The sequence below is a fragment of the Gossypium arboreum genome, chromosome 11 (genome assembly GCF_025698485.1).
Source record: "Gossypium arboreum isolate Shixiya-1 chromosome 11, ASM2569848v2, whole genome shotgun sequence".
Lineage (NCBI taxonomy): Eukaryota > Viridiplantae > Streptophyta > Magnoliopsida > Malvales > Malvaceae > Gossypium > Gossypium arboreum.
Genome location: NC_069080.1, coordinates 39779684 through 39791614, shown reverse-complemented (window position 1 = coordinate 39791614; position 11931 = coordinate 39779684). Strand labels below are relative to the sequence as shown.

The 11931-nt window shown below is 33.8% G+C and overlaps 1 long non-coding RNA gene across 1 annotated transcript; it reads right to left on the bottom strand.

Moving 5' to 3' along the window:
• Positions 1–455: 455 nt before the first annotated feature.
• LOC108469152 (uncharacterized) lies at positions 456–4265 on the bottom strand. Its single transcript, XR_001869048.2, has 6 exons — positions 3713–4265; positions 3600–3634; positions 3490–3521; positions 2505–2574; positions 1682–2410; positions 456–1594 (listed from the first exon to the last, which is right to left on the bottom strand). It is a non-coding gene; the product is annotated as an uncharacterized LOC108469152 (long non-coding RNA).
• Between the last annotated feature and the right edge of the window lie 7666 nt (positions 4266–11931).

The following is an 11931-nucleotide window of genomic DNA, read 5'->3' as shown; positions in this document are numbered from 1 at the left end:
TAGGTTGTATTCATGTGGTAATACCCAAGATCCAGATCTGGTTAATTGGATCGGGTTAAGGGTGATACAGACTATCATTAAGTTGTAGACACGACCTTATTATGACTCGAACAACTAACTATATCCGAGAAGAAGAATTTTCCACCGGATGTTCTGGACAGTCGATCCATATGTGTGGGCTTTTCCCTTCTGCAAGCCGCTTGTGCTGGTTGATGGAACCTGGCTATATGAAAAATATACGTAGATGCTACTTATTGTGGTTGCTTAAGACGAGAATCGAAACTTTCTCCCAATAGCATTTTCCATTGTGGAGTCAGAGAACATGGAATCAAGGGAATTCTTTCTAACGAACTTACCGATGTATGTTGTTAGATACGGAAATATTTGCACCATTTCTGATAAATCAAAGGGACTAGTTACGATGATTAGACCTTTCGGTGTTTCGTGGAGATATGTTTACAAAATCTGACAAATTGCCTCTAATTTCCACTGAGATTACAAGAATACAGACTGGTGGAAACAAGTAGTGAACATGGGTAAATTTCAGTTTCAACATATTTTTAAAATGTTCTTACTACTTCTACAAATTATCTAAAAAAGGTAACATGTCTTCTTGGAATACATACACAATGTACGAGCTAGAACAACACCTTTCCAGGTGAAGGTTAATCAGGCTTGAGGGTGATATGCATGGTGAAATGAATACTCTTTTCCGAAAGTGGTTGGGTACCATAGAACTGTGGAAATGGGCTTAAAGTTTGACGTGCTAAAATTGATGGTTCGATGGTGTCGTCCGAAGGGTAAACCATTATGGTGCCCGGTCTTGGTGTTGAGGGTACTCGCGATGATCATTGTTATCTTCACTCGAAACATTGTTCATAGCATCCATCGGCGAACCTTGGGGTATGCTAAACATACTCGAAAAATCGTATGTCCTAAAGGTTTGCCCAAGAGAGTGAGTACTGGGGTGGTAATGGGCTGAAGATATCAATCATCATCAATGATCTCGGATTCGAATGATCAGAATTGAAACCAATAATCTCCAACTAATATGTGTCCTTGACAGACTCGGAAAATAATTATCTACCCCCAAGTCCATATGATAAGAACTACCCCCAGATTTTGTATAAGAATGCTCATGTTTAGGTGCAGGAGGTGGATGTGTTAGGCGGTGGGAGAGGTGCCCTTGTTGTTGCATATGTGGAAGGACTAGCATCGATTTCCCACCAAATGAATACAGTTTCCCATTCTTGACATACAAAGCATTGGTTCTCCTTCGAGGGTCGCAAATAAAAAGCAAAATCGATCCGAGGTCTTCGCCTCATCTAGTCATTCCACAATACAAGATATTCTTCATACTCTAATACCCAATTCTTAGACTGTTTCTCCCTTTTGTTAATTCTGTGGACATCCCCTAAACTTTGTGGAACATCCAAAATATCTTATATGAACCCAAACTGTCACAATACTCAATCCCGGTTGTACCACTCGATTGTTGAGAAATTCAGCAATGGTGCGTTAATGCACCACAAGTGTGAGCAAATAGGGGAATAATAGCCACAATGTTCGGGATAGAATATGGCATCTAGATGAACTGCAAAATTAAAAACATTGTTATAGTAACATGAGTCAAATAACATAAATAAAGTAATTACATGTCATGAATATTAGAAAAATTTACCCCCTCTCCGGCATTTTTCTCAGTCATCTGTTGGTAAATCGGAAGCATATGCGACCTCCTGATACTCGGAGAAGTACTCCATTTACGAAAAAAATAACTAGTTAGAACAATTTTTCATAAAAAAGAAAAATTCTTGATGTAATGCTTAAATTTTTTCACCTATTCACAAGTGGGAAGACGTGTGTTTGGTGACTAATTGATGCCAAAGTGGCATCCTGTATAGCGCTTAAGACTGCAGCAATCTCGGACACCCGTCAATGTCCACAGAATGGTGCTTTGTCGCCTGACAAGCTCGCGATACAATGTTTCTAGTACTGTTGTACCCGAACTGTATGAACGAGCAACTGTCAAATCAGATAACAGGGGGCAAGTACATCAAGTAGACCTTGTTGCTCTTTGCATCTAGCATAAGTACATCCTCTATCAAATGCATTATATATGCTAGAGTGACACACATCACCTCTCGCTTAGTGGCAATACTCGATAAAGTTTCAAAATTTCCCTTCAACGATGAAAATCTCAAACTCGTAAATTTATCTCCACCATCATTCGGTAAGCATCCTAGTAAGTGATAACAAAGCGCAGCCAGTTCGAACATTGTACTTACACCTGTGACCACACTACCGTCAATCTGAATTTGAATCCGGATGCCTCCAACTATGGCATAAGACATTCATCCAACTGATAGCTCGGACTGTTGACGCGGGTCCTCATTACGCAGTACGGACCCTGACCATATTAAATTACCGCATTAGTTAATATATCCCAATTAAATAAAAAATGAAAGGTAATTTTATAAGGGGATCCGTGAATAACAACTAACATTATTATCAGCGCATTAATCGTATTTGATGTGTGATAATTTTATGTAATCAAAGAACCCATTTGGATACCTGCAGTTTCAAAAAAAAATTATCGCTGAACAAATAAACAATAAACAAATAAAGAAAATGAATTTCGTACCATTTGTTATTTTTTGAAAACATTAATAATATTTTTACCCATATAAATAAATCAATAACAACATAATTTTGGATACACTAATGTAAGTCAATTTTTTTTTAGAAACCATCTAATATTTAACTCTAATGTAAGTCGCTCAAGCATCTCATTTATTTATTTTTTCATTTTTATCCCAATAATAAATTTTTATTACCAAAAATACATATGCATCCGCATGTAGATATACATAACATATATTCAACGATGTGAACTGTAAAAATTTGTAAAGCCAATTGAGCTCAATTAATCAATCAATTTAATGTAACATGTATAAATTAATTCTATATCAAAAATTGAATTATTATGATAATTTCTCTACTTGAAGAAAAGCAAAGAACATGTTTTTCTCTTATAAAAATAGCATCTGGGATTTAATTTTCTAAATAAAATTTAAAATTAATTTGATAATTTCTCTATGGCATCTTTGGAATTTTTACCACAATAATTCAAAATAAAAAAATTAACTACTAAAATGGATCACTGTACAAATTTGTAGCAAACGACTCATTTCGGTATTTATTATTGTAGCAAACGATCCATTTTGTAATTAATTTGTAAGGTAACCCATTTTGGTATTTAATTATTATTTTTTGAATCATTGTGGTAAAACAAATAAATAATAAAATTATAAATCCAACTAATAAATAACACAACACCACATATCCGGACAAATAATAAAAATTACAAAACAAAAAATAAATAAAATTTACAAATGTACCTTCAAACCCAATTAAATTACTAGTTCCAAAACCACAAAACCAAACAAATAATAAAGAACCCAAAACTTTAAATAAATAAAAAATTACCTTTAAAATAAAATTTGTTGTTGCCTCTCATCCTTCAAAACCATAAAATTAAACAAATAATAAGTAATCCAAAACCATAAACAAATAATAATAGTTACTAAAAAAATTACCTTTAAAAGAAATTTGGCAATTGCCTCTTCTTCTCCTTAAATCCACAAAATCAAACAATTAATAATGAACCATAAACACAAAAAAATAATTAATTAATTACTAAAAAACTTACTGTTCAAAACACTCTATTGTCTCATCCCCTTTCAAAATCCTAAACACTCTTCTCTTCTCCCTAAATTGTTACTTTCTCTTTAAAAAAAACACCTTAAAACACACATTTATTCTCCTCCCTTCTTTCTCCTAAATTAATTTCTTTTTTTTTTCCAGCTAAACCCTTTTCTTTCTCTTCTCTCTTCTCTCCCTAAATTGCTATTTTCTTCTCTTTCTTTATAGCACAATGGCTAAGGGGAGGGGACCATGGTTTGTAAGGTCCCATTTTTTTTCCTCGTGAAGCCAAATTCAAGTTGTTAGAAGGAAATGGAACCATGTGATTGATGGGTCACATCCACCACAAGAGCAGCCTGACAGGTTGCCACCACCCATTCATTATCGCTTAACCCCTATCCTTCAACCACTAAAAAAATAATTTTCCAAAGACTCATATTTAACCCATATAAGCATACCAGTGCTGCCATATACAGTCCCTCCATCCCTAAAACATTAAATTTTTTTGTGTAACGGCCTAATGATTGGGTAGGAAAAAATGGGTGGTGTCGCCACCATATCAGGCACTACTCTTCGACATTATTCATTTTACCCCATTTTTGGTAAATAATGTCATGGGGATACCATTCTAGAATATATTTAATTGTTTTGGATTATTAGGATAAAAAAGGCCCTTTTTACAATAATGAGTCTAAGTAGTAGTAATTAATTAATATATTATGATAAACCATAAAATAGATTAATCAAAGAATTTAAATAACTAAAATAACTAAATAATAAAGAAAATAACAAACAACTAAAATCAATAGACCAATTGGGAATATTAATTCGCTTTAGGTTTTGTAATTAACTTTGAATTAGGGTTTTATGGTGGATTAGCTATAGATTAACCAATTATTACCTCCCGGCCTTTAACTAATTAATCGATTGGTTGATATTCACTTATCTCCCAATCTCACTTTTTAAACAAGAATAAATTATGATTTACTCTGTTTGACTTATCCCCCGACCTCGTCTAGTCTATGATATCTTCCTAGGATTCTCAGAACTAGGGTTTAAGAACATGTAATCTATATCAACTAACCCTCTTAGAAAAACCCTAAATCTTCAGTCAATCACATCCTCATCCACTCGTTAATCTCCTTGAAGGGATTTAGCAACTCATGTTATTCATAATCTCAATCTTAATTAAATAAATCATGTGAAGAACATGATTGAATCGAAAGAGAAACAAGATTAGAGTAATCGTGGATTTGATATCAAATGGAGAACGGAGATTGATTGGAATAATGAAATATATTGAATGTAACAGCCCAATTTTGGGCCTAGTCAGAATAGTAGTTTCAGAACCACTAACCCGAGGTCGAATAAATTATTTTTAATATTATTTTATGTGTTTTAGAATGATTATATGAGTGCATGAAAATTTTGGTGAAATAATTTTAGCGATTGCATGCTCAATTGCGAAAAAGGATTAAATCGCATAAAGGGAAAAAGTTTTGTTTTTCTAAAAAATGGTGTTAAATAGCTAAAGAATCATAATTCGGGGTCTTTAAAGGGAAAATAGACCCATTTCAATAGGGTGGCCAGCCATAGAGACAAGAGGAGTCAAAAAAGTCAAAAAATTAGTAGGGTTGGTATTTGATGACATTAGCTAATTGAATAAAATAAAAGAAAAGCTATAATATTTTTCTCTTCTTCTCTTCTCATGGAAATTTTCAGCAAGGAAGGGGTCTTGAAAGCTTGAAATTTTCAGCCATTAAGTTCTCTCATAAGTAAGTGATTTTGATGACTTTTCTTAATAATTTTTGTACTTTTAGGACCCTTGTAGCATAAGTTAACTAAAAAGGGGACTATTTTGCAAAATGTTTGAGAGTTTTGGGTTTTTCAATGGGATTATTCATGTTTATTTCTGAATTTTTATGGAAGAAAATGAATCTTGGTTGTTAAACAAACAACTTTTGTGAAGTAGTTTTTATGGAAACTCTAACTAAGGACCATTTTGCATAAGTTATAAATTATGTGGTAAATGTGTGAAATAATGGGAATTGTGGGCTGCTTCTAGTATAAAAATAATTCGAATAGGCTTGGTTAGTGAGAAAATTTGATAAAAATCAATTTACGAACCTAGGGGTAAAATAATAATGGTCATTTTGCCAAAATATGATTTATGAAATGCACTAATTAATATGATGATTAAATTAGTGAATTTTTATCATTTTAGATCAAGAAATATGAAATTTGGACCTAGACCGGGGAAAGGCCAAGCCAGTAGACTAAAGCCAATTAGTCATCCACTTTTTGTATACCGAGGTAAGTTGTACATAAGTAAGGCAATTTTATCATTATTATGTGTTGAATTATTAAGTTTGCGTAATATGGTTGAAATTGCTTATGAATAATGCATGATGAAATTTAATGTAGTAGAGTCTCGATTGAACCTAGGAATAGATTGGATATCTATACTATGCCATTTGGGCGATATGAGAGCCAGTGCAAGACCATGTCTGGGACATGGCATCAGCCACATTAAGCACGCTAGTGTAAGACCATGTCTAGGACATGGCATCGGCCACATTATGAGAGCCAGTGTAAGACCATGTCTGGGACATGGTATCGGCATTGAGACGAGAGCTAGTGTAAGACCATGTCTGGGACATGGCATCGGCCTTGACATGTGAGCCAGTGTAAGACCATGTTTGGAACATGGCATCGACAATTCACCCTCTTGTATAAAGCTTGTCAGATATCCTTTAGTATTCCAAATGGTTTCACGAGTTGTTTTAAAAGCTTATGACAATGATATGGAATGATATAATCATGTTGTGAGTGGTACAGGTTCTTATTCGAAACTCATGATATATGAGTCTAGTTATGTTGCCTTGATGGTAATAATGACATGAGTAAGTTCTAGCTATAAAAATGATCTTGGGACGATATTGAAATCTTTGGTTTATGCTTGTGATATATATAAACATGTAGTGATATTTATCATGTTCACTCAAGAATGTTGTGTTGATTTATAACATGCATGGTTGATGTTTTTACTTATTTATATACAACTTACTAAGCTTTATGATTACTCCCTCTCCTTTCTATTTTCTTATAGTGCCACCAAGCTAGTATCAGGGATCAAGGGACATCGGAGGCATCGATCACACTATCACTTGAAGCTTTCATATAGCTAGTTTAACAATTGATTTTGGCATATATAGGGACTTGAATCTTTTGTTTAGTGTCTTGCTAGTTTGGCCACAAGGGTTGGCTCATATGATGGATGTGATATTCATTTTGTATAAGTCATTAATGTTGGCTACTATTGATTATTATTAAATGCATTTGATGCAAATTTCTCATGATTATGGTGGTTTTGGTTATATGTGTTATGCTTGGATTGGTTTTGGTTGATGTTGTGTAGGTTGATGCAAGTAAGGGTGGCAAAAAGGCTTGATAAATAGCGTTATTTTTGTCACACCGACAGACACACGGGCATGCCCCATGAGCATGTAGTCCAGCCGTGTGTCCCCTGCACCTTAATTTTTCAAGTCAATATGCATGGTAGTAAACACACGGGCAAAGACAGGGCTGTGTGTCTCAGCCATGTAGATGACACGGCCTAACACACGGGCGTGTGCCTTGGCCGTATGCCCTTAATTGGTTGCTGACGTTAGAAACAGAATGTCAAGGTTTTAGCACACGGGCTGAGACACGGGCGTGTCATAGTCGTGTGGAGGACACGGGTCATGGACACGGGCGTGTGCCAAGCCGTGTGAAAACCTCTATAGGTTCGAATTGAAAAAATAAATTAGCACGGGCTAGGGACACGGACGTGTCCTGATATGTTCAGGCCGTGTGAGTCACACAGGCCTTCAACATGGCCATGTTAATAAGACACACGAGCGTGTCACCCTTCCACATAGGCGTGTACCCCTGTCAGCTTGAAATTTTACAAAGTTTTCTAAAGTGCACAGATTAGTCCCGAATTAATTCCAAAGTGTGTTCGGGGCTTCGTAAGCCTAGAATAGGGACATTAAGGTATTGTGAAAAGTTTTAATCTAGAGCTAGATTTCATATTAATGAAATGAATGTTTGTATGTGTTTAAGTCCGGTAACACCTCGTATTCTGTTCCAATGTCGAACTCGGGTATGGGGTGTTACATTGAATATAAGAACAAATAAACTAAAATACTTCGATAAAATAAATAAACTCTTGGATTGCAACCAATTCCAAAAGGAAAAACAAATAGTTTATGAACAGCCGAAAGAAAATTAATCTAATCCTACTCCTAAACTACTAGGGTTTTTGAGTGCGTCTAGGATGACTTAGTTACATCAAACCCCTAATGTCTTATTTATAGAAGTGTTGGTAGCCCAAATTAAGTCTTAGGCACATCCTAGGTCTTCATATAAAGTCGATTGTGCGGATGAAAATAGCCTTGATATTCTTGGGCGGTAAGTCGACCTGTGTCGTGCCATGCAAAAGCTATGGCGCGATAAGACATGTGAAATTTTTCTTGTGTCATTCATTTCATGCTTTGACATTTCGAAAAGCTTGTGCATCACTCTTCCATTGCTTTCATGTCAATTAGACCTATAAATCTTCATCCTACACACTCAATTGGACATATTAGCACCACCTAAGGCCCGTGTCGACCTATTGGGTCACAACACTCATAAAATATGTTAAAAGAACAACTATTATACTAATATTTAATTCTAACTACTAGATACCGAATACGCAATATAAACTACTAAATTGGCTATAAAACAAGCTCATCAAGTGCAGAAATAGACCAAATTAACTACTACATTTGATGACAGGTCAACTAGCATCTATAAAATCCTTTCTTTACCACTTTAAAAAAAGCTTAAATTTTGATATTTTATACATTCCGTTGTTGTTGATTGAGTTGGTGTAACACCCAACTGAATCGTCGGATGACCAACCCTTCATGATTTCAACTATTATGCAAGCAAAAGTAATTTAATAATTAATAAAAAATTCTATAGGATTTTGCTATAAAACATAATATATGAAATAACCTTATGATAAAATTAATCTCTTATAATAATAATTTGTCCAATTAGCTTCATGAGTCTAAATAAAATTTGAACTAGATTTGAAAGGTTTTTATATAAGTATAAAACAGAAGTTTAAACCACATATTGCCCCGGTATCTACACATGTTACAAAACTAAGGGTGACATGCTCACACAAGGCTTTGAAGATTTTGGCTTAGTTCTCTTTTTAACATGAACAATAGTTTGGAAAAATATGAAATGAGGAAGAGAAGCATGGTAAGTTCATGAGGAACTTAGTGAGTTCTAAAATATAAGTTACTTCAATTAAGAATTCGCCACAAATTCCACTTAGACAAGACTTGCATATTCATATCCCACAACTTATGTTTGGGCTTGAACAATGATAAGTGCTAAAAGTAATATATTTTTAAACCTTATTCTTAATGTTTTTTTGGGTGACTATTCAATGTTAATTGTGAATTTTTTGCTCCTAATCCTTTCAATCCATGTTTTAATGCTTAATAGAACTCTTTGAAGCAAAAAGAGAGAAAAATAAGCAAAAACTATAGCATCGGAGAAAAATAAGAAAAAAAAGGCTAAACCATTCCACATGATCAGACCACACAGTCGTGTACGAACGTGTGGTAGGCTGTGTCAATTTCACAAGATTGCACACTGAACTATGGAAAATCATGATTTTTAAGTTTTTCATGCATTTTAAGACATATATGACAAAATTAAGAAGATAGGAGAGAGCCATTAGAGAATATTCAAGAAAACAACTCGAAAAACACCATTGAAGCCGAATTGGAAGTAGATTTCCGTCAAGTCCCAGTTGATTTCTTTGGAAGTTATCATAAGTTTATTTATTTTTTCGGTTATAATGTATATTGGATATTTTTATTTTCAAACATGAACTAATTTTCTAAATACCTAGGACAAGTGAACCATATGATGGATAGTATCATTTGATTTTTATTTAACACAATAAATACTTAGTTCTTATTCTTAATTATGTGTGCTTAATTCTTGGTTTAATATTTATAGATTATTGATCTGTGTTTGATGTGCTTAAATCAGTGGTTGAATAGACCCAGTTTAAGAGTAAATCTTGCGTAATTGAGTGGAGTTGCGTGCAATCATAAAAATAGGATGACATAATAGGGGAATCCATAGCACTAGTTAATACGATAATAGAGGTTTTAATTAGAAATAAATTTTAATTAATTAACCTAGAGTCAGTTGCTCTTATGCTCGAAAGAGATATTAGCATAATTTAGGGATTTCTACTGATCAAGATACTAAGTAAAGAAATTGCATGATTTAGATTGATAGTGACAGATGAAGTCTAAGCTGATTCTTTCCTGAGTATTGTTTAGCTTCTTGGTTGTTACTCGATTAGTTTCATGATTTGTTCTTTGTCGTGTTCATTAGTTAATTTTACTTTTTAATCAATCGCTAGAATTATTAGGTTAAATAATAGAAAAACGGTAATTACTAGTACTTTTAGTCTTCGTGGGAACGATATTTTTGCTCACCGTAGCTATACTATTAATTGATAGGTGCACTTGCCTTAGTCAAACTTTTAGTTAGTTCCATAGACATCAAACATCATAGAAACGTAGTACATAATGCATGAGAATTCCTCCTATGAAAGATCATTAAGCAAATAGTCTATTCATACAAACTTGTTGCATATAATCTTAGTATAAAACCCACTGAATGGAGAGAGAGTCATTTCAGATTAACTTGGCGGACAAATCATGTGGACTTTTTCATGCAGATTACTAAATACGGGTTTTTATATGCAGACTTATACATGCGAACTCATAGAAGAAAATTCATAGATACAGTGGCTCATACATGCGGATTCATAGAAGAAGATTCACAAATATGGCAAACTCAAACATGTATATATAGAATATGATTCATATATTTGGCAGACTCATACACACGAATTCATATAAGAATCTATGTGGATAAAACATATTCAAATATGTGAATTCCTAGAAGAAACTTTATGATCATAGCGGATTCATACATGCGAACTTTGTCATGGACTTTGTATGGCAAAATCTCACATATAACTTTGACATAAAACTTAACGATTAACTCTGATGGACTTTCATAACTTCATATGACATGGCCATTGACTTGCTTACACATATGAGGCTTTAAGCCTTAGACTTCACAGAGTCTCATACTTTAAAGAACCCTCGTAGGACTATCATATACATGTGCACATATATCTCCATACAATCCAAATAAACCTCCGCAAAGTCGAATACCATGCATATACATTCTTCATACACTCCACCCAAACCTCCGTAAAGCTGATATCATGAGGCACAGAGTGGAAAACATGTCATTTCTTCATCTTTCATCTACCAAAACAACCCTCCACACTCCGTATATCATTCATATTTATGAAAGACATATAGCAAGCATTCAACTGATCATTCTATTGAAAACACAACATAGATAATACCAAACATATCATTTAGTGAACCATTTAAATGATAACTTCTTTAGTAGTTATTTTACTAGTGAAAGTTTAACAAAACAACTAACTGAAACATACAATCAACATGCATCTGTAAATTATCACTTTTCATACTTCAATTGTCCAACAAACAACTCACAATAATTTAACTTATCATCAATAAAACATGAAGTCAAACACAACGTAATAACACAATAATGATATACATAACAACCATAAAGTGTTTGAGTTTAGAAACTCACCAACAAAATACTTGGGTTGACACAACTTACACCTGCTCTTTCTTGGGCCTCCTCTTTCTTGGTTGGCTAAATATAGCAACCATATAAAGATCAAAATGAAAACATAAATATGTAAGAAAATCTTAATTTATATGTATGCAGAGGAGTTATAAATGTTAACTAAGATTTAAATCATCATAATTCAAAATAAATTATGCTGAAATCCCCTGACTTTCCTTCCTTTTTCTTAAATTGGAAGGTACGTAAGAGCTAGAAAGATTATTAAATTGCTAAGTTCTCAAATATTTATGCTAACACCCTAGATTTTTCCCTTCATGCAACTTATTTCTTAGTTTCCCTTCTTACAGAATGAACCAAAAAAGAAGATGGAAGAAAGAAAATGAGTGCTAGAATGAACGAATCCTCCCTTTATATAATCTTTCCACCACTGGTTCCCTTAATCCCAAGTCGGTCAGTATT